The sequence below is a fragment of the Sylvia atricapilla genome, chromosome W, assembly GCF_009819655.1.
Source record: "Sylvia atricapilla isolate bSylAtr1 chromosome W, bSylAtr1.pri, whole genome shotgun sequence".
Lineage (NCBI taxonomy): Eukaryota > Metazoa > Chordata > Aves > Passeriformes > Sylviidae > Sylvia > Sylvia atricapilla.
In genome coordinates, this window is record NC_089173.1 from 17,347,046 (window position 1) to 17,370,311 (window position 23,266).

General features: G+C 47.2%; 2 long non-coding RNA genes across 2 annotated transcripts in view; one reads left to right on the forward strand and one right to left on the reverse strand.

The window, feature by feature from the left end:
* Window positions 1-23,266, forward strand: part of LOC136373320 (uncharacterized) — a 447,213-nt gene that overhangs the window by 363,596 nt on the left and 60,351 nt on the right. The gene's annotated exons all lie outside the window — the stretch shown is intronic.
* Window positions 2,730-5,439, reverse strand: LOC136373254 (uncharacterized). The gene is made up of 3 exons (XR_010745603.1): window positions 5,382-5,439; window positions 4,617-4,712; window positions 2,730-4,112 (listed from the first exon to the last, which is right to left on the reverse strand). It is a non-coding gene; the product is annotated as an uncharacterized lncRNA (long non-coding RNA).

A 23,266-nucleotide genomic window follows, 5' to 3' on the forward strand; every position in this document is an offset into this window, starting at 1 on the left:
GCTCCTCGAACTGCTGGCCCCGCCTAATAGGAAAATCCAAGGACTTCCATGGTGCATCGCTCCAAACCGAAGTGCAGTTGCCGGCAAGCGGACCCAAAAGCCGGGACCCAGCACAAAATCCAGTTAAAAGGGAGACACTACAACACCGAGAAGACCCTCAGCTACCTAGAGACCGAATTCTGCTTCTGCCGCCTCGCCATGACCACAAAGAGACTGGGAAGAAGTGACGCCCCTAGACCACGCGAGCCCAGTTGAGTTCCTGGGGATTCCCGCAAGGCAGGAACTCCCGACTCTGCGACGAGAGCAGCAGATTCGTCTGACACCTGATCCTCAGCGGTGGCCGGAACGAGAACGGCGACAGGAGCGAGAACAACGACAGGAGCGGCGACGGCGCAGGCGACCCCTCGAGTTCCCCCTTGAAAGAGCTGACTAATAAAGGCTTTTCAAAGGAGCAGGTCTCCTGGCCCATTTATAACAGTTCTGAGCTCAATTGTGAAATGAGAGTGAGAGGCTGGAATTTCACTGGCTGCAGTTTCTCTCAGCTTTGATTCTGAACATAAAAGAAACTACACAACATTGGTCCATGTGAGGCTCAAAAGTATTTTGAGAGCACTCAGACTGACTAAGAACACAGATTGCTCAGAGATTCCTGCAGTTCCTTTGGACAGCTTTCATAGGTTAACAGGGGATAACTGAAAAGCTGTGATCTCTGAATGCAAGTGGAGATACAAAACCTTTCAGGTTTGATAGAATTAATCTGCTTTTAACCTCCTCATTATTTCTGTCTCAGTGTAAGCACAAAATTTCTAGCATGAAGAATGCTGATCATAAAGCAGAAATGAATATATGTATAGTGAAGAAACTCACTTCCAAAGGAATAAGACATCTTACCTGTTTGAAGATGCTTTCTTTGTTATTAGTGCCATACCTTAGCAATTCTGTGTTCCATATTTAAACTGTACCAAAATCGAATTTAGTCATTTGTGGTTGTGTTCTGCTTCATTCCCATCAGGTTCATGTTGATGGAATGAAAGAAGCCTCTTGCTCTTTAAACCTTTTTGACCCATCTTGGCAGAAGCCTTTTGCAGCCAATAAACCCTGAGGGCACACAAAGTTCTGTCCTCTGCAGCAAGCTTTACTAAAGCTGCTTCTGTATTTAATCTCTTTGTGCATTGACCCTGTATCCATGTTGTAGGCAAAGCACCTTCAGTAATTCACATACACAAAGGTGACAGTCAACACCGATGTTTAACTCACAATAGCTGTGTATTCAGGGAAGGGAGTTTTCCAAAGTTAGTTTTGAAGCTTGAGAAATACCTGTACATTCAATTATTCTTGTCCTCACAGTGACCAAAGATACACTCTACCTGATTCTGACAAAAGTGATTCCTTTGTACAAATGGGCTCTTGGACCAAGTTGTCATTTTTTTTTTTTTTAGAAATGTAATTAAATGCTGCTGAGGTGGACTGTGTGCTTTAGGTTTGGTTTTCTTGGTCTCTTGTATTGCACCTTGGCTCTTGCAATACTTGATTTCCCTGCCAGTGTTAAATGGAATTATTTCAGGTGCCATTTTATGAGTAGACCCACTTGTTAGTGTGGTGCTTCTCTGCTGCCAGCAGATGGATGACTGCTGTGTTTTCATGCTGAGATTGCAGACAGAAGTATTTAATATCCCTTTTGCTAGGCTATCTTAGTGAAATGTGGTCATTTCCTAGATGCAAACACATACACATATATAAATTTTGTATATACATAGAAAGTATTATTTTGATCTTCAACAGAAGTCAAAAAATTGATCCAGCACTTTAAGGTTGTTGCAGCATGAAGAGTGGTGTGTGCAGTTTTCCAGATCTTAAAATGACTGTACAAAAATGCTGACAGCAGAATATGTATATGGAAAATAAAGTTAATTATCATGTTTATAAAGTTTTGTTTCTGTCTACGTAGACATGAATGCCATTTCTGAGAACTTTTCCAGTGGGATTGTCAATGTGCTTGGATCTCAGTATTTGTGGGGAAACAGAAGCTTTTGCTTCTAAGCTATTCACAGATTTACATCCAAATCAGTTGATTTTTGTGTTGATTTGGTCAAAGCATGGGTCCAGCATTTGCTAAAGGGCCTCCTTTTCCAACAGAATCCTTCCAATAGGGAATAGATATTAAAGTTTTATCTTGTTGCTAGTGTGAAAGCTGTTGATTTGATAGCATGAAACAATGAGTTTGGTTTCCTTTCAAGACCCCACAAATTCAAAGCTTTAAAAGAGCTAAAGCAATTGGCAGACAGAGAAATGCTCATGGGTTTAACTTACTTCTGATGTCAAAAGAAGAGCCACTTCCCCAGCAGCATCCTCCTTGGCAGAAGCCAATTTCTGTTGGACAGAAGATGCCCTTGCAGATAATTTGTGCAGGCAGAATTAATATGTTGCCCTGGTTCTATCAGTGCCATCTGGATAAGGACAACTGAGCAGAATTAGTTACTAAACTACTTCTAGTTCAGGTATTTAACAGTTCTTAATAAATAGTTTTTGCCAGATGGTTGGTTGTGATGCTTGGTGAAGAGTGAATCTTATTGTACTGGGCTCCTGAACTCTTTGGCCAGGGGAAGTTTGTCAAATGCTAAGAATTCCAGGATGTTGTTACATGCTGCTTGGAAATTCAGTCCCTAAATGGCAGCACAAACTGCGTCTCTTAAAACCAGTGTTTCAATAATGCCACCATAAAGTTAATTTTACTGTAGTCACTTTATTTTAAATACAAAAAAATCACTTCTTAGAGACTGATATAGATCAGGAAATGACAGCAGATAAAGTTCCTTGGCTATGGATGTAGGACAAACATACCATAATGCCCCTGTTCAGTCAGTAATTTTAGTAAGTGTGCTTTTCAAGTAGTACATCATCCCAAGGTGTCCTGTCCTGCTGTGTTCTCACAGCTCCCAACAGGCAGAGTGCAGCTGTTTTCTGTCACATCTGAGAGGCTCGGGCTGATCAGGGCAGCATACTCTGTGTTTCATCAGCCTTTGGAGGTGATAAACTTATGCCTTCACTTACCCCAACACTGACCCCTTAACCGTGAAAGGACAGCATTTCCCTGCATTTTGCTGCAGCATTATAGCTGTGACCTCTCTGGAACAGGGAAGAAGAGGTCTGAAAGCTTTGGGCACTTCTGTGCCTGATCAGGAGGCACTGCCAACCTATGAACCGTGACAGGAGAGAAGAGCTCCTCTCAGTCATCCCTGTCCAAGAGACTGGGTGAGGATTCCTGGGGCAGAGAGAAGTACTGGAGTGATGAAGAGGGAGAAATGCATTAATCTTCCCACTTTAGAAAGGAACAGCTGGAAGAGTTCAAGGGCAAATGATTTTCTCTGGCCCTTGCTCAACACCTTGGGTGTGCTGAACAAGCTGTGTAAAATGCTGCAGTTAAGATGTTTCTGGGGCTGGAGATCCTAGAAAGCATTTTGAGAGCTGTCATTTTCACTTTTCAATTGTTATTGCAGGCATAATCCAGAATTTTTGCTGTTTATTATTTTAACAAGAATCATGCTAATAAACTACCTTCTTTTTAGCTTTTGCCTGAGAAATGCACATAAAATTATGCTAAAAAATTTAAAGCCAGGAAAGATGCATTCCACAGGGATCACTCATAAAAGACCTTATGAAAATAGCATTTGGATGCCAGAGGGTTTTTTTCAATCAAAAGTGGAATCTTTTGCAGGTTCTCTCCCCAGGGGAGAATTTTTAATTTTCGCTAATAATTATTTACATCAGAAGGTGAAAAATGTGGATCCATGCTCCATTGTATCTCATTGGTTTCCTAACTATGAACAAAAATAAATTAACGATAATCTCCATGTGCCTGTTTTTCCTAGCAGAAAAAAATGCTGACTTGATGCTTTAAAAAGGAAAAAGCCTCTAATTGACTTAATCGAAGTGCCTGGTGTGGGCAGGGACTACTTCCCAATGCTCAGTGTGAAGATGATTCAGCCCAGGAAGCGGTCACTATTCAGGTCGTTGATAATTCCTTTCCCATTCAGATGGCACTGAATGGGGACCAAGTAATTCTTCTGCACATCTGTAAAGTGCATAGCCACCAGTGGGGAGGTGTAGTTGACCTGGAAAGAAGTGAGATCTGAGTGTATTTTTTGAGGGAGCAGAAAAGCAGGCAGGGCTTTTATGTTCAATAAAATAATTCGTAAATGGTTCATGGTTCCAGGCATCTGAGAGTGTCTGCCTGATGTCCATCAGGGTCCCTCAGCATGCTAAGCCTTTCTGTTGTCTGTGCCTTAGCAAGATGGGATCACTACACATTGCCTCTTGGGGTCATTGCCCAGGACAACACCAGACCATGGGATTCTCAAATGCTTTCTGCTGTCCTAAAAACCATACACACTCACATACACCCACTTACACACACACACACACACACACACAGAGTTACACACTCGCACACACAGTTTGTCAGACACAGAAACAGAGCACTGTAATCCCAGTGCTGATGGCCTCTGTCCTGCCTGCATCTGCCCAAAATAGCCTCAAAGCACATCTGAACCCTGTGCAGCAGCTCCTGCCCTCCCATTCCCAAGGAAGCATAACAGAGATGCCAGACCCTTACTCACATGGGTGAACTTGCCGTAGTAGGGATAATACATGAGGTCAAACATCCCATTCCCAGGGTAGAAGTCCACCAACCTGAGGTGACTCTCATTGCCTTTCTGTGATCAGAAAAAAAACAGAGGCACACACACACACATATAGGACATGGGACACAAAATACATCTCTCTTCAGAGCTTGTCTCATAGCAAATGTCCCTTGCCAGTGCCTGGCTGAGCTCAGCTGTGCTGTTTGCTGTGAACCCAGTCACTGCCCTGCTTCTAGCCAGGGAAGAGTGGAGCTATGGAGGCATGGGCAGGGTTATAGTTTGCTGCCTGTTGATTCCCTGCTGCACCTTTGCTCTCTAAGGGTGTAATCCAGCAGCTGCCTGGGCAGTGGGAGCCCTTCCTTCATCCCATTGCTGTTGGCTTGCAGGATGCCCCCAGAACTGAGGATGCTGCAGAGTAGCTGAAGATGGATATGAGCAGTTCCTACATCTTCCCACTGAGCTCCAGGCTCTAGCTGGGACCTGGCACCCAAGGTCCACATGCTGCCCCAGGGACTGAGTATGGCGGTGCCCATGAGGCTGCAGGAGCAACATGGGAAGCAAGAGACGGGTGACCTCTTTCACTCTCAGCAGACTGGCCTCCAGTTGTACCCAGACACATGGGCAGCACTGGGTCCTGTGAGTGTTTAGGGCTAAAATGAGGACAAATTGTGCTGAAGTTCAGTAGGAGGAGACATTTGGCCTTGTACCTACCACACTGCTGAACATGGAGGAAAGCAGTACCTGCACTTTGCAGTCCACACTCACAGGGACCCCAGCACCAGGGTGGTAGCCTATGATCTGCAAAAGCAAAAAACATCCATGCTTGTATGAAATGCAGTGCCAAGCACGTGCTGCCTCCCTTCTTCAGGGCTTATACCTTTCTGGGTGTGTCTTGGTTTAGGAAGACAGGTATCTGCCAGGGAAAGCCGGAGCTTCACTTGGAATGGAGAATGTAAACTACCACCACCACCACCCTTCTTCCCAATTATAATTTTTTCAGTTAAAAGCTTTTAGGCAAAAGATTTTGGAAATAGAAAGAGCAGTTCTTTATTAATATATAACAAAACAAACAAATAAACACAACTACAGCATGGATAACAAAAAACAGTACCAAGAACTACAAGGACTTTGCTTCACAAAAACCCAAGGCAGTTTGGTCTCGGTGCCCCCGCAGGATCCTCAGAGCACCAAGCTGGGAATAGTGGAAAAAAGAGTCTCGGGCTGGCAATTGCAGAGTGGCAGAAATGTCCTGGCAGAGCAGAGGCAGGGTCCCGGCAGGGCAGGGGGATGCAGGGTCACGCTGTAGCAGATGAGCAGCGCTGATGGAACCACGATGGCAGGGCAGAGCTGGCCCAGCTCTCGCAGGGCGGCAGAGGAGCTCAGAATTCCAGGGTGAGCAGATGATGAGAGATTTTCCAAGAGACTGCAGTGAAATCCTCCAGCAAGAGCCCGAGTGCTTTTGCCCCGAACGCCGAAAACCAGACAGCCTGGCTACCTGAAACTCTGTCCTTTTCTCTGCCCCAAAACCCCACCCCGCTCCGAGCTTCGACCATCCCTTTGTTTTGTTAAATAGTCTTAAGTAGAACATTTAGTCTCCTTGGTAACTTATGGGGAAAAAAATTCTTTAGAATAAAAAGGAACAGAACCTAACCCCCAACATTATCCACCCCGAATTTTTTTCCCCATGTCAACATATTACATTGAGTTTAAACTTTTAAAATATATACATATATATATGTACATGCAAATATGGATACAGGAACAGTGTCATGGGTAGTTCACCCCAAAACAAGATCTCCTTGAGGTATGCATGGGGTCTCTCCATCCTTTTGCATGTGGAAAACGAGATTCACTTTTTGGTAGATTTTAAGAAATAGGTTTTAATAAAAAGATAAGACAATTAGGAGATAAGGAAAAAGCAAAGTACGGCCGGCCGGGTGACTTGGCATTTAGCCAAGTCCACAAATTGCTATTTCACAGGCTTTCTTTAAATACCCTTTCTGTTGTATCAGTCTGTTGAATATTCATATTTTTCCATAAACTAGTTTCCATATTCCAGGGACTGTTTTGCATGGACCCTCCTTGGGTCCGCCTTTTTAGAGCATGCGTGTTTCTTGGCTGCGTCTTCATTATCACCTCCAGATTGGGCCTTGGTCCGTGCTTTCTTCAGATGGGAGATGCTGATAGTTGGTGTATCAATAGCAGAGTCTTCTTTACATGTTCACTGGATGTTATCCCGGCCAAACAGACAGTTTAAGCATACTCTATCACTACTACCACTATGCCTAATTTTCTTTACTAACAGCAGAAATAAAAACTTATATCCTTACCACAAAGTTATTAATCATATAGCACACATCCTGCGAAAAGCCAACTTTATAATAGTCATTTATAACAAATTCCTCCCTTTTTCTTTTTAACCATCATTTGGCTTGAGCCATTCTCTTTGTTTTCTAGCCTACGTTATTTGCTTATTTTTCCACCGATAAAAAGGGTTTTCTATATTATCTATTTAGATGCAGTTATTTTAGGATCTGTTGACATTGCCAATATTTCCTTATTTTGAACTACACCAATGATTAGCCAAATAGATACTTAATTTCTAAAAATTCCAGTATTGGTTCCAATTCTACACATATGTAAGAATGTAATTTGGATGGGTTATGATAGTGAATGTTGATATGGGTATTATAAAAAAACTTCAGTTTACAGTCTTTGGTAGCACTTGTATCATGATTCTGCTATGATCTTTGAAAGATAAAAGAGTGAGTGACAGAAATAGAGTTCCAGTTCCTTGACTTATATCCTCACCTGACCAGGCCTATGAGGGTGCATCCCACAGCCAGTATATGATTCTTCTCGGTGGCGAAATACAGCAGTCTTGACTGGAGTTTGCTCTCTTATTTTCTTGTCACACTCTGCTCAATTTCAGGCAAATAGATTCTGATACCTTTTAATTGAAGTTGTTTTATGTTAATCAAGCATCTCCCATTCAACAGACACTAGTAATCCCCATTCACCAGGATATATGTATATACGCATCACTAAAAGGCAGTAAAGTCCCTTAATCCCAAAGGCCAGCTACAAAGTGTCGGAGTCGCGGGATGGCCAGCCTCATGCTATCATGGTCAGCTGGTCTCGATTTATTGCTTTAAAGTCATCATACTTATACAGACAGTAATTAGCTCATACATATGCACAAAGCGAACATTCTTATTGGTGCCTACATCCTTACCTAAGTATTACATACATGTCTCTTAGTAACAACCACAAATTCCTTATCATGTCCTTCAGTTCCCTTATCTTGCAGCTACAACTTATCACATAAGCAGGATGTACATCCTGTTGTTGCATTCCGACCTTGATGCCTAAATTCCAACCAGCTGCATAGCATCGTGGCCTTTTCTATGCAGCCACTCTGTAGCAAGACTCTCCACACTTCCCCCGTTTTCTTTAGTAGCAAGCATTACTGCCTTGTGCTGCTCAAAAGCATTCATTATCATTCGTTGTAAGCATTGCATCAAGCAGGGTAACAGCAAAAGCACTAACAAAATCATTACAACTACAATGACTATTTTTTCCATTAGGGACACTAGCCAAGGGGATAATCCAATGGAAGCTAACCATGATGTAAAGGGGTCACTTGTTACTTGTAACTTATGCATGTTATTTCTAAGCTGAGCAAGCTGTTTGTGAATAGAATTCGAGTGGTCAGATAGATTCATACAACACATCCCATCAAATTCTTCACACCCATGACCTTGGGCAAGGAGTAGAAAATCTATCGCAGCACGATTTTGAAGTACTGCATGACGAACCCCTTCCAGATCTACTGTAAGTTCGGATAAGAGGTTCGAGGTAATATTGATTTGTTTACCAGTCCAGCAGGCCAACCTTCTTAACTGTGTCAATGCTTGAGATGTGGCTACCCCAGGAGCAAAGATACTTGCCAAAATGACTTCTGGAGGATCCCATAGCTTAACATTATCATTACAGTTGGGCCCCAATTGATGATGGGAAGTTTCCCGCCTAAATCGCTTTCGTACCTGGTCGCGATTAGCAGTGAGAACTGCCGTAATATTGGGCAAAAACATAGTAAGCCGGCCCAAATAGCAGGGGCCCCCATAAGGGCCTGCCGGGATCCCTTGCCATGCACGATCCCCACAAATTAAGAACATTCCTCCTGGCAGGGCATAGGAAACATTGTTGGGGGAGACAATATAAGCATTTGTAGCATTATTACAATACAAGGAGACACTGTGTAATCTCAGAGGAGAAACATTAGTCTGTTTAAGGCATTGATTCCCTGTCTGATTACGGCTTTGTTGGCAGAAAAATAAACAGGACCCATTGGTGGCAACCGAGCCTAACAGGTGCAATTCCTGTAGGTAGCTAACATTTCTGGGGTAATAAAGAGTGTGCCACTTTTTATCAAACTGCTCTGTGTCAGTAGCAGGGACTCCTACCAGACATGTCCTAAAGGGGTCTGAGGGGGTGGCCATCGATAGGCACATACTATCCTGCCCTGTTTTATTGGCCCAAGTAATCCACATATTTTGTCTCTCATCTATCTTACCTAGAGTTTCCCATGCGGCCGTGACGCCTCCTTTTAACTCGGGCAAAGCGGCGACAAGTGCGATCCCAATCAGCAGGTTTAATTTGCCACATGACCGGGACACCCACATCTTGGCCACAATGAACTGCCAAGATTACAGTGGCAGAGGCAGCAGTTAAGCGAGCAACCTTACGAGCCACTCGCCACTTCAAATATCTTAACTGCAAATCCTCCCTGTTCTCAATTCTATAAACAGATTGTGGGTATGTGACACCAGTTTCTTCCGCTAGAGCCCTATACGGTGAGTCACGCTGGAAGTCAAAATTGCAGCTCATACAGCAAAGAAGTAGCCGTAAATGTTGTTGTGACACCCACCAAATCTCACCACATTTACCACACCTTAATTTTACCCATGCAAGATGTGTTGTACTAAAGCAAACTAAGCAGTGCTGCGGTAAAGCAAATTTAGCACATAAAGAGTTCAATTCCGAATACAAGCAGGTTTCCACTTCCTCCTCCGTCTGATAGGAGAAACAGACACCGAAGCGTTCTTCAAGTGGTCTTAGCAGAGGCTGGAGTGTTATCTGCAGACGATGTCGCCTCCTTTGCTCCGGGCTGTTCATGCGAGGACACTGCACGAGTCCACCTCGCTGGGATCCACTTGGAACCTGAAGGGGTAGAAACACAAACATAACCTCTTCCCCAATATAAAACCTGTGCTGGGGGCTGCCAAACCCCTGTTTGCGGATCCCTGTATGCCACATAAATCGGGGGGCTAGGAGAAGGATTCTTTTGAAAATGTTTAACAGCTGGGGGTAAATCATCTTCACCAAACAAACACAAATGGTTCAAAACAAACAGTGCCCGTAACAGCTTTTCTGTGGGGCTGGTAAGATCATTAAACTTGGCAATGTAACGCTTCAAAGTTCCATTCGCTCTTTCTACCACTGCTTGACCTGTGGAAACATGAGGGATACCCTTAACGTGCTTAATGCCCCAAAATGCCATATATTTCTCAATCCTACTGCTAAGATAAGCAGGGCCATTATCTGTTTTGATTTCTTTGGGGACCCCCATAACTGCTATACAGCTATTCAAATGCTTTTCCACATGAATTGCTTTTTCACCAGACTGTGCAGACGCCCAAATGTAATGACTATACGTGTCAATTGTGACATGGACATATTTAAGTTTTCCAAAAGAGGAAATATGAGTTACATCCATCTGCCATATCTGATTGGAATCTAGACCTTTAGGGTTGACTCCAGCACTTAACCCTACTCCTCCTTGTGGGTAACTACATGCCGAGCATGTCTTGATAATGGAACGAGCCTCATTCACCGATATGCCAAACTCTTTAGCCAATCCTTTGGCATTCTGATGGAATATATTATGACTTTCTCTAGCAGCTATACTACGAGGTACTACAGCTGGCTGTTGTATAGCCACCAACTTGTCAGCCCTAGCATTCCCTTCCCCCAGCCCTTCCTCCCACTTGTGACTCCTAATGTGTAAAACTGCATAAGGGCATGATCTGGATTGCAGGACTTTCTTAAGTGACATAAACAATTCCCCTAAACGTGGGTTGGTTACATCCTTGATGGCAGCATCCTCAATCCTTGAGGCCACTGTGACCACATATAAGGAGTCCGAGATGACATTCAATGGTCCCTCAAATGTATGGAGAGCCCAGACAACTGCCAAAAGTTCCAATGTTTGTAAATTGTCCTTAGGTGTCGCATTCAGGATGTGATGGTGCCACACGCCATCTACTTGCCACGTTGCTGCTGCCTTTCGAGATCTTTTTCCTGCATCTGTGAAGACGGTAATGGCATTGGGAATCGGGAGTTCTTGTCGGAGGGGCTTTGTTATCCATTGCCATTGGCCTAACCACGCAAGTGTGTTTGGTGTAAAGTCCGAGGTTGTAACCTGACTGGGTGCATTGAGCAGGGCAACTGCAAGCTCGTTACTGTTAAGGAGGTACCAGTCCAAAGTGGCTTGCTCCATGGGTAAATGAATGGTCGCTGGTTCCTGGCCACTAATCTCAATTATTCGTAGCCGGCCCTTACGAATCAGTGCTGCCAAACGTTCTAATTTCTTAATGATTGTTTTTCGCTGTTGTAATTGTGGTGTCAACCATTCGATGATTAAGATGTGACGGCCCCCTTTCCCCGTTTTCTTTTGCTGAGCAATTGCTGCCAGCAAGTGGTCCTCCGTATTCCAAATAACTAGAGCCAGTGGCAAGGTAGGGTCATAATGGGAAACAAAACCTGCTGCAACACAGCGCATAATGTCTTGAAAGGCTCGAGATTGTTCTTCAGAAAGCCTAACGGGCGTAGTAGGATCTGTGCCCTTGAGGAGCGGGCGTAGAATGTCCAAAAGATCATTAGGAATGCCTGTGACAGGTTTCAACCATTGGAGGTCACCCATGAGCTTTTGAGCCTCATAAAGCGTTGTAGGTTCAGTGCCCACTAGTAGTTTTTGGGGGCGCACAGTACGGTCAGTAATAGTCCACCCTAAATATTTCCATGGGGCGGATAGTTGAATTTTTTCCTCAGAAATTTTCAGCCCGTGGCGATGTAACAATGCAGCAACCATCTGGAGTTGTTCTGGGAGAAAAGGGTTTTCTTGGGCAAAAAGTATGTCATCCATATAATGGTAGATTATGACATCAGGCAGTGCCTTTCTAATTGGCTGTAAAGCAGTGTCCACAAACAATTGACAAAGGGTAGGGGAGTTCCTCATTCCCTGAGGAAGCACATTCCATTCAAAACGCCTATCAGGTTCACCTCTGTTTTGGGCTGGCAAAGTAAATGCAAAACGTTTTGTATCTGCCGGGTGCAAAGGGATGGTAAAAAAGCAGTCTTTTAAATCAATAACAAGCAGCGACCAATCTCTAGGTAACATAGCAGGGCTTGGGAGACCGGGCTGCAGGGCTCCCATGGGCTCCATCTGCTGGTTAATAGCCCGTAAGTCATGTAAAAGGCGAAAGGAGCCTGACTTCTTTTTTACTACAAAAATAGGCGTGTTCCATGAACTAGTGGAAGGTTTGACATGCCCTAGCTGGAGTTGTTCCGCCACCAGATGATGCGCCTGTATCAGGCTTTCCCCTTTCAGAGGCCATTGCTTTACTACCACAGGTGTATCAGTAGTCCATGTTAGAGGCAGGGGGAAAGCCCAAGCAATGGCCGTTACACTAAAGGGGAGTCCGTGAGTTTAAATCCCAGCTGAGCGAGTACATCACGACCAAGAATACAGTCCACCTCGTTTGGGAGTGTGGTGAGAGAGAAGACTGCAGGAGCTTGTTTTTCCTCCAGGGTAACAGTCAGTACCGGGGACTGTTGTGCTACGCGTACCCCTCCTATCCCTGTGATGATGCTACTTGCCGGTATTATGGGCCAGTCTTTTGGGTATAGGGCTGAGTCGATAATACAGGAGTCAGCCCCTGTGTCGAGAAGCGCCTTTTTCAATGTGAGAGAGTGTTGCTGCCAGGAGAGGGTACATTGTCGCCTCGGCCTCTCTGAGAGGTTAAGGACCAGCAGTGTTATGCCGCCTGTAGAATCCAGTTGTCCTCTCTGCTGTGGTCGGCTGTGTCGAGGGGGGGGCGTGGGCGATAAACGTGGTATCGGTACCAATTGAGCAATTCTTTCACCTTTTGGAATAGTTAATGGGGGAAACTCAGTTCGTGCCAAAATAAAAATCTCGCCCGTGGAATCTGGGTCCAGGACACCTGGTTCTATACGTAGTCCCAATAGTGATGCTGATGAGCGGCCTAAGATGAGGCCTCCTACGGGCTGGTTGTTAATCAGGAGGGGGCCCGACATGCCTGTTGGAATGGCATGAGTATCCGTACTAAACAGCGTCACGTCTACTGCTGTTGCCAAGTCGTATCCGAGGCTGCCAGCTGTTGCAGGGGTGAGGCAGGTGCTGTCTGGGCGACTACTTGTGTCCCGGCGCGGCTCGTCCTCGCGCTGTCTTTGAAGTTTCCCGGCCCCTGGCGCTTGCGGCATGCACTGGCATTGTGGGTAGATGACTGGCACAACTTGCACCAAACGCCTGGAGCCTGACATTCACGCCGAACGTGACCTGGCTTCCCACACCGAAAGCACTTCATCCGGGCATTAGGTGGTGCTGCACGATTCTGCGCTACCGCTGCTTGAAGGGGTGCAAGGGCAGCTAAAACTTGATTTTGGACCTGAGACTGAGCAGCCAGCCCCTCCCCTATTTTATTTAAAGCTTCCACCATAAAAACCTGACTACCTACTGGCATAGTCATAGCCTTATCCAATAAATCTTGAACATTCCAATTGCCAGGGGCTGTGGCAATAAGTGAACAGGTAGTGTGATTGCCATTCTGTATAATGCACTGTTTAAGTAATGCATCTTGCATATGTTCTGCAATTCCTGCCTTGGACAGCGCTTGCATTAACTTGTCTACAAAAGCACCAAGTGTCTCATCCCTACCTTGTTTAATAGCCATGTACATGGGGGGACCTCCCGGCTCACGAATTTTGTCCATGGCTCTCTTGGCTACTCGCATGGCCTCTCGCAATTTGTCAGAACCCATTGCCGCCTGGTCTTCTACCCTAATGCGTGACCCTGTCCCTAGTAGCTCATCTAGTGTAACCCCTTGAAGTGGATCGCCTTGCGGACGGGGCAAGGCCACAGAGGCTGCCGCTTCCTCCCCCCATCGGGTGTCGAAAGTGAGTCTCTGATGGGGGGTATAAATCAAACGAGCAATGCCTTTGATGTCTGCAGGCAGTAAAACAGCCGAATTGAAAAGGTAATCTAACATTTGTTTTGCAGGCTCACTAGTAACGCCAAATTGTGCGACTGTAGAGCGAAGTTGAGCCAAAAGTTTCCAATCTACTTGTGTAATTTCAGCGCGCTGGCCCCCCCCCGCCTGCGGGTGAAAGATAACAGGGAAGGCCATGAGCGGCGGCACTTGGCTCTGAGCCGCCTCTGCCATAGTAAGATCTCCGTTCTCCAAGCCGTGCTTTGCCAGGGCAGCCCATGCCTCCCGTCTCTCACGAGCCATAGCCTCCGCGAGGTCCGAAAGGGCACCGGGGAACGGCTCTGTGGCTAAAGGAGACCGGGAGGGTGCATCCAGCAGCTGTGGCTGCGATGGGAATGGGAGTGAGGGAGGGAGCGGGGGAGCAGTTGGAGCAGGCGGGACGGGGGGGGGGGGGCGGGGGAGCAGGAGGAGGAGGAGGAATGTCCACCGTAGAAAGGACGGGGGGGTTGGGCGCGCTAGGATCGTAATTTCGGTTAATATCCTGAGCTGCACGAGCATTCTCGGCCGCTCGTTTTTCTGCCTGCACCATCAATAACTCATTTTGAACAATCTTCCAAATTTTAGACATTTTTTTAGCAAGCTTATCATCATCTAAGACTAAGTCCCATAATTTATCACCATAAGCACGCCATTCAGAAAGGTGGTGAACAGAATGAGGATCCTTAAAGAACCCGTGTGTTTCAGCATGAGTTAACAGAAGCCGTAAATCTTTGTCTAAATCTAAGCCCTTAATTCCCCGTCTGCGCAAGAACGCAGTGAATAAATCATACGCCGCTTGCCTGTCCATATTTACCAGTACCGTTGTACCCCCTCAGGCTTCGGCAGCGCGTAGCGGCGGAGGCTGCCGATGCAGCCCTCCGGGCTGAAGCGGGCGACACGTTCCCACCGATGTGGCGAGCGGAGCACACAGCAGCCGTCCGAAAGGACCCGTCCCCAACGTGACTCTTTTGAAGGGTGAGCTGTCCCTGTTTCGGGGCGCCACTTGTCGGAGTCGCGGGATGGCCAGCCTCATGCTATCATGGTCAGCTGGTCTCGATTTATTGCTTTAAAGTCATCATACTTATACAGACAGTAATTAGCTCATACATATGCACAAAGCGAACATTCTTATTGGTGCCTACATCCTTACCTAAGTATTACATACATGTCTCTTAGTAACAACCACAAATTCCTTATCATGTCCTTCAGTTCCCTTATCTTGCAGCTACAACTTATCACATAAGCAGGATGTACATCCTGTTGTTGCATTCCGACCTTGATGCCTAAATTCCAACCAGCTGCATAGCATCGTGGCCTTTTCTATGCAGCCACTCTGTAGCAAGACTCTCCACAACAAAGCCCTTTTAGAACTGACAGTTACTCATGCTGGCCAGACTGGACTTTGAGCAAAACTAAAATAACTGCATCTTCAATTTACTGTGACTTTCCTGCATGATCATTTTACTGAAATTAGAGTGTCATTTTCTTCTCCACAGAACCACCTCTGATGCCATTTAATTTTTGAAAGCCCCACCTTTTTTAACTGCAACCAGGATCGAGGAACAGGTTAAAAGGAAACTTAAGGAGAAAAGTTTAGTCAATAACAAAAATAACTTAAACTACAGAGTGCAAAAAAACTATTTTTACCCCTTCTTTCTTTTCTATTAAGGTATTTATGGGCTATTCTTAACTTGTTGACTTAATAAATATTCCGAGGTTTCTGGTGGGCAGATCCTCTGCTCAGTCTGTTCCTAGAGTAGAAAGACAATGAATTCTTGATATTCCAGAAGATTTCTCTTACTATTTTAGGAGAACTCAGAAAGATACATACACTATAGGATTTGTTTCTATTTAAGGCCAAAGACACTCACCCGATTTGTCATACATTGATTTAAGAGATCAGGTATTCCAGCTGGTGGATGGGGTCCGCCGCTTGGGACCCAGAGAGCCACAGCCACCCCAAAAGATGTCTCGCTAGAAACAGCTCCTTGGGGGGTCAGGGCGCTCCTCAGCTGGCAGAGGGGCTTCTCAGCTGACAGGCAGAGCAGTGATTTTTCAGCTCAGTGATTTCAGCTCTCAATGATTTCAGCTCATGCCCTTGTGAGTTAGCCCCTCTTTTAGCCGGCCGTGGTGAGAGAGAGAGAGGCCTCGTGTGGAATTTCCGCAGGTGGTACTTTATTGCAAAGGTACCAGCGAAAGAGATCCAGGGATGAGGAACCTCTGCCGACCAGAGGAAACCCAGGGGTTTTATGGGACACCAGGGTGGGAGGAAAAGGGTACAGAACCAATCAATTGTAACAGATCTACATAAAATCCCGAGGGGGCTTGTGGGTCTCCGGACAGGTCGTCGTGACTAGAAGGTCTTTTCTCTTAAGGGCTCTGGGCGAAGTTGCGAAATTCTTTCTTAACTCCTCAGCTTGGCCCTCTCCAGGGCAAAGCAGCTGGGGCTCTGCCCACTCCCACAACTCCTCCTTTTATATTTAGTAAAAAAGCCTCACCAGCCGTTCTTTTAAAGCAGCATAGGAGGCATGAGAACATAAGCAATACGATAACAATCACAATGAAAATCCATAAAACACTTTTAACCAGAGGCCACCCACCCTGTCAATCCCCACTGTCCAAAAAGGTTGTCGATCCAGTCCAGAGACTTTTCTGTTTTTATGTCTTTTACTAATCCTTCTAGTTTCTGTATGTTCGCATGGATGGATGTTGAGTGTGAAGAAAGGTTGAAACAGCACATTCCTTCAAAGTCCTGGCATCCGTGTCCATTGACAAGCAGCAGATAATCAATCGCTGCGCGGTTTTGGAGGGTTGCTTGTCTGGTGGTCTCCTCATCCTTTAAAAGATCACTTAAGGCAGCAGAAGTGGCATTGGCTTGCTTACTGAGCCAGCACCCCAGGTGATCTATATCACCAAGGGCTTTAAGCGCAGCTAACCAAGGGGTGAACACAGAAACTGCAACTCGCTCTACCCAGTGTATGTTGTAAATATGACTGTCACAGTTTGCATCATCCTCTGAAAAGGATCGCTTTTGGCGTGTGGATACCTTTGCTTTCCTCCAGTTATGTAGTAGTGTAATATTTGGAGTGAGAGTAAAAAGCTTTCCAAGGCTACAGGGGCCCCCTTGGAGGCGTGAGGGAATCCCAGCCCAAAATCTGTCACCACAGATAAAAAACATCCCTTTGGGTAGCACTTTGGGGTGGAGAGTGGACATAGAAAGCATGTGACTGGTATAGTTGCACCAATCATGGTTATTGTAAGCTTTATTAATTGGTGATATGTCTCTTCTGTAAGTGTTTTTTGCCTGGTCACTTCCTGGCCAGTGTTGATTTTTGTGTCTGAAATAGAATTTGATACAATATGTTGCCTTAGAGGACCCCAGCAGGTTTAATTCTTGGGGTTCATCTTTGGCATCTGGCAGAATTTTGGTCCACTCATCCCAAGTATCTACTGGGTTGGGTCTCTTACCTGTGGTGCGGAGGATTTCTGAGTTAGTGATGGGCCAGTCATCTGCTACAAAGGGAATTCCTACCAGACATGTGGAAAGTGGGTTATCTACGCTTCCCATAGACAGGCACAGATTGTCTTGTTGGAGTGTTTTTGCTAGGGTTACCCAAACGTTGTGGCTAGGCTGTGGGACGACCCAGCTGCAGGCATGAGGCAAGGTGGAGAGCATCCAGGCAGCGATGAGGACAGCATCAGCGCAGATAGATTTCATCTTTGAAACAGGGATGGGGCTTCTGAGAGGGAATATAAGCAAGAGCGATTAGCTTTGTGGTGAGAGGGGGAGGGATGTTTGGCAGGGGTTGAGGGAAGGGAATAATTTGGGGTGACAAAAAAGGGGTGTTAAACACATAAACTGAGGATCAACTTTTGGTCAGACTATTTCTGGCCTATGGCTTGGTTTTTGTTTTTTTTTTCTTCTGGGCATCTTGCTCGACTCTCTCTCGTCTGCTGTTGGGTGACGGGACGGTTTCTTTTCTGGTCTGGGGTCATCCGGCGACGTCTCCTTCTCCAAGCCGAGCTGGTCTGGTTCTGAGGAGGTCTTGTGATTGACTCGGGAGGATTTTTGTCTGTGTTTGTGGGAGCATTATTAGCAGGGCTCAGGTATGGTTTAATGTTCTTTCCTGGAAACCATTTTGGGCCAGATGGCAGTTGGACACAGGCATAGCCTCTCCCCCAGGTAATCAATTTGAAAGGGTCCGAGATCTGGTGTGTTTCAGGATCCTTTACCAGCACTGGTGGTTTTTCTGTAAGCTTAGCTTGGGATGAATTTGAGAAGTGGCGGAGTATTGGAGGGTCAGGCTCTGATGATGTACAGTTTAGGAAGTTGATGACATAGAGAGCCTTACAGAGTCTTTCCACGGGCGACAGAATTTCTGTGTCTCTCTGCTGCTGGTGGAGGGTTCTTTTGAGGGTTTGGTGAGTCCTTTCAATGATGGCTTGCCCTGTGGGGTTGCTGGGTATACCTCTCTTGTGTCTTACCCCCCATTGATTGAAGAAGTCTTTCAGCTTTCGGGAGGCATAGGCTGGGCCATTATCTGTCTTGATTTCTTTGGGGACTCCCAGGGTGGAGAATGCCAAGAGAAAGTGTTTAATGGTGTGGGTGGCATTTTCTCCCGCATTGAGCCGATGCAAACACTGCTCCAGAAAATGTGTCAACTGACACATGCACATATTTGGATCTCCCAAAGGATGGGAAGTGGGTCACATCAGTTTGCCACAGTTGGCAGCTGTTCAGTCCACGGGGATTAACTCCAGTACCCATAGATGGTATTTGGTAGTTTTGGCAGTTTGGGCACCTTGCGACGATGGCTCTTGTTTGATCTTTCGAGAGCTTGAACATCCTGATGAGGGCAGGTACATTTTGGTGATAGAACGTGTGTGACAGTTTTGCCTGGGCAAAGATGTCAGGGACATTTGCAATCTCTGCTGGCATGGCCAGCGCATCTGCTCTCCTGTTCCCTTCTGCAATGGGACCAGGAAGGTCAGTGTGCGATCTTACGTGCATGATATGGTAAGGCTGTTTTCTGTGGGAGATTAAATGAATGAGTGTAGAAATTAATTGGTATAATTTTGGATTAGGGACTTCTTTGAGGAGAGCATGTTCAGCTCTCATAGCTATGCCGGCAACATAGGCTGAATCTGTGACTAAATTTAAAGGTTCATTTTTGAATTTCTCAAAGGTTCTGACAACAGCTGCTAGTTCTGCGATTTGTGGAGATCCGTCCACTATTTGGATGTCTGACTCCCATTCTCGAGTCTTTGGGTTCTGCCAAGTCATTACTGATTTGTGGGATGATCCGGAGCCATCTGTGAAGACAGTTATGGCTTCCAAGGGTGACCGGCTCTGTACTAATTTTGGGGTCAGATGGAAGGCTACATCACGGTTGAAAAGTGTGTGTTTTGGCATGTGAATGGAAATTCTTCCTGTGTAGCTATCTAGGGTGAACTGGAGGCTCTCATTGGTCTGAAGCAAATCTTCTAGATTTCCAGCAGTTAATGGCAAGTATATGCATGTGAACTCACACCCTGCAAGTGAATGGATGCGAGTCCTGGCCTTTTTTATTAAATATGCTATTATTTCTTGGAAGGTGGTGATTGTCTTTGTGGGTTGGTTGTTTGTAAAGATCCATTCGAGTATCAGCAGAGGGTCTCTGAGTTGGGAGTCCCATTGGAAGATCAGTCCATGAAATCGAGGGGCTTTGCCCAAAACGGCAAACAGGAGAGGCAAGCTGGGCTCGACGCGATGGGCTTGACGTGAAGACAGAGCTTACTGGACTCTGGTGATGGAGTCTCGGGCTTCTGGCGTGAGGGTGCAGGGAGAGTTCATGCTCTCATTGCCCCGGAGAAGATTGAAGAGGGGGGTGAGGTCTTCTGTTGTGACCCCCAGCAGGGGGCGTATCCAATTTATAGATCCACACAGGCTGTGCAAGTCCCTTAGAGTCTTTGGGTTGTCTCGGATGGTGACTTGCTGGGGGTACGATGGTCCTCTCACGGATCCGGAGGCCGAGGTAAGTCCATGGGCTGGTGTGCTGCACTTTGTCCTCACGAATCGCAAACCCTGCTGCTTCTATGGTTTCAATAGTCTTTTTAACAGTTTTGTCCAGGTAGGTTTTTTCTGCCGCACAGATTAGGATATCGTCCATATAGTGGTGGATTATTGCTTCTGGGAATAGGGTCCTGATGGGAGACAGGATGTGTGCAACGTACCATTGGCGTATCGATGGCGATGCCTTCATTCCTTGTGGAAGGACCAGCCAGTGGTATCTCTTGAGCAGGGCTTGTCGGTTGAGAGATGGAACAGAGAAGGCAAACCGTGGAGCGTCCTGTGGGTGAAGCGGGATATGGAAGAAACAGTCCTTTATATCAATGATGGTAAGCATCCAATCTCAGGGCAGCATCGATGGTGATGGTAGGCCGGGTTGGAGGGGTCCCATGTCTTCAATGAGTTCATTAATTTTGCGTAGATCTTGGAGTAATCTCCATTTGTCTGTGCCGGGCTTTTTTAGGACAAAAATGGGAGAGTTCCAGGCACTGGTCGTCTCAGTGATATGTCCTTTGGCAAGTTGCTCCTCCACCAGGTTCTCTAGTGCGCGCAGTTTTTCTTTTGACAGGGGCCACTGCTCAGTCCAGGTTGGTGTATCACTTTTCCAGGTAAGCTGGGGAGTGGCTGGTGGCACGCTTCTCTCAGTGGCCCTGATCAGAAATCCTGGCCGGACATTCGGATGGACGCCCCCCATTGGGATAGGAGGTCTCGGCCCCATAGGGTGATGGGGGCTCTTACCACGTAAGGCCGGGTGGTTGCCATCTTGCCCTCGGGTCCTTTGATGACAACATTGTGTTTGCTTCTCATGGAAACAGCAGCTCCACCAATCCCCGAGATCACACCTACCACTGGCTCCAGTTCCCAGTTGTCTGGCCACTCAGAGCGGGCCAGGATGCTAATGTCCGCGCCTGTGTCAAGCAGACCTGGTCGGTGGACTCTCTCTCCTTTGCAGAACAAGGTGCACTCGATGATTGGCCTATTTGGGCCCACAATCTGTGCCCACATCACTGTCGGGTTGAGTGGGAGCTGTTCCGGGTGGTTCTGTGGAAGCAGGAATGCTTGTGCTATCGGTGTTCCCTGTGAAAGAAAAAAGGGAGGGTCTGTGCAGCAAAGCTGAACAAGAATTTCTTGTCCAGGAAGCACAGTTTGTAATTCCGGCAGTACAGAAATTTGCTCTGGGCCTCGGAAGGTGTCACTCAGGATAAGGATGTCCGACGGGCCTCCAGGGGGTTCGTATTTTCCTGTGGGGATACGATAAAAACATTTCTCGACAAGGTTAAGAGACAGCAATGTTACCAACTGGCGACGTGTTCCCGTCTGTGGGGCTCCGTATGCTGGGTCCTTCTCATGTCTTCTGGGATCCCCTGTGATGGCGTGCCGCGATGTCTCCACTCTCTCGGCTCTTGGGTGGGATGGTGTGGCCTTTGATTTGTTGTTCGGACGCGGGGCCTGACCGTGCCCTGCTGGGAGTTTCCCGGATGCTGCTGGTACTGCTGGGGTCTCTGGTACCTCTGGATGCGACGGTCCTGGATGGGTGATTTCTCTGGACACGTCTTGATAAAATGTCCGAGTTCTCCACACAGGAAACAACGGGAATTCTCCTTCGACAGTGCTACTGCAAACGCACCAGAAACTCCATCTACAATACCTTTGACAACTGCCTGGGTCATGTTGTTCTCCGTGGATGCGTAGCGTGCGCAGCTTTCAACCATCTGTTCAATAGTTGGTTCAGTATCTAAGGGCAAAGCTCTTAAAATAGTCTTACATTGTTCATTTGCATTAGTCATAGCAAGTTTTGTTAAAAGTTCTTTATGTCCCTCTGGGCTTTCTATCTGTTTTTCCAGGCTTAATTTAAGTCTGTCTATAAATTGGACAAAGCTTTCATTTACTGCCTGCTTGATATTAGAAAAATGTTGTGTAGGAACAGAGTCATCAGGTGTGAGGAGCAGTGATGTCTTTGCAGCATTAGCTATGTCTTGTAGAGCTGCTTCAGGCAGCGTGTTTGCTTGTTCTAGGGGCTTTTGGAGGTCACCCTCTCCTGCAAGTTGCTGAATTGTTAGGTTCCTCTGATTTGGATCATTATGATAGGTGTCTGAAAATGTTTTTAATTGTTTTTTTCCACCGTCTTTCCCATAACATGTATTCAGTAGGGGTAAGAAGGCAGTTGATAATATTTTTAATGTCATGTGGTACAAATGTGTAAGCAGAGAAGGTAGCTTCCAGTAGATTTTTAAAAAAGTGAGAACTTCTACCATGTTCTTTTGCTGCTGTACAGAGTTCTTTGAGTTCCTTGTAAGGGATAGGGTCCCATGTCTTTCTGTGTGAAGAGCCTCCTCTTTTGCCTTTTCCTAATATGACTGGGAAATCTGTGATGTTTTGGGCTATCTCCCAGTCCCCTGCCTGTGTTGCTTGCCTGCGTGTCTGTACCCAGTGGTCATCCGAATCAGAGTCTGAATCAGATGAGGTGCTATCGGAGGATGAATAAGCTGTAGCGGGAACTTTTGCACGGCGAATTCGGGATGCCGGCTTTTCATTGGGCAGGGGAGGGGGGGTGGGGGGAGAGGGGTGTCTGGGGGGATGGGAAGGGAGGGGGTCGCGGCGGTGGGGGGGGTCCATGGGACAGCAGCATGTAGAACGTTGAGTGGGGTGAGGGGGAAAGGGATGGCAGCAGCGATCTGCGGCGCCCGTGGTGTCTGCTGCGGTTGGAGGGAGGGGGAGGGGGAGAGAGGGGTGACAGGAGCCGTCTGCTGCGCCCGGGATGTCCAGGGTGGGGGGGGAGGCGCAGCACGGAACCGCGGAGGGAGCGTGCACACGCGGCTGCGGCTGCTCTGCCGCGCGGGAGGTGTGAGCGGCGGGGGACGGCAGGATCGAGGGTGGTTGCGGGGCAGCGCTGGGAGGCGGCGTGGGTGCCGCGCTCGGGGTTTGTGCGGACGGCGGGGGAGCCGGCGGGCCGGTCTGCGCGGGGGAGGTGCCTGTGGCTGGCACCGCCGGAGCCGCGGGGTGGGGGGAGAGCGGAGGGGCGCTGGGGGCGGGGTGGATCGGCGCCGGTGCGAGGGGGGGCGTGGCGGCGGCGGGCAGCGGAGGCGGGAGGGGCGGGGTACACACGGTGTCAGGGCTGGGGGGCGGGTTCGGGACTGCCGGCTCGGGCGCAGGGGCGGGGCCAGGGGCGGGGCGGAGCGCGTCCGTCGGCCGCGCTGCCGAGGCGGGGGGGGGGGGGGGGGAGGAGGCGCGGATTCCTCGGTAATCGC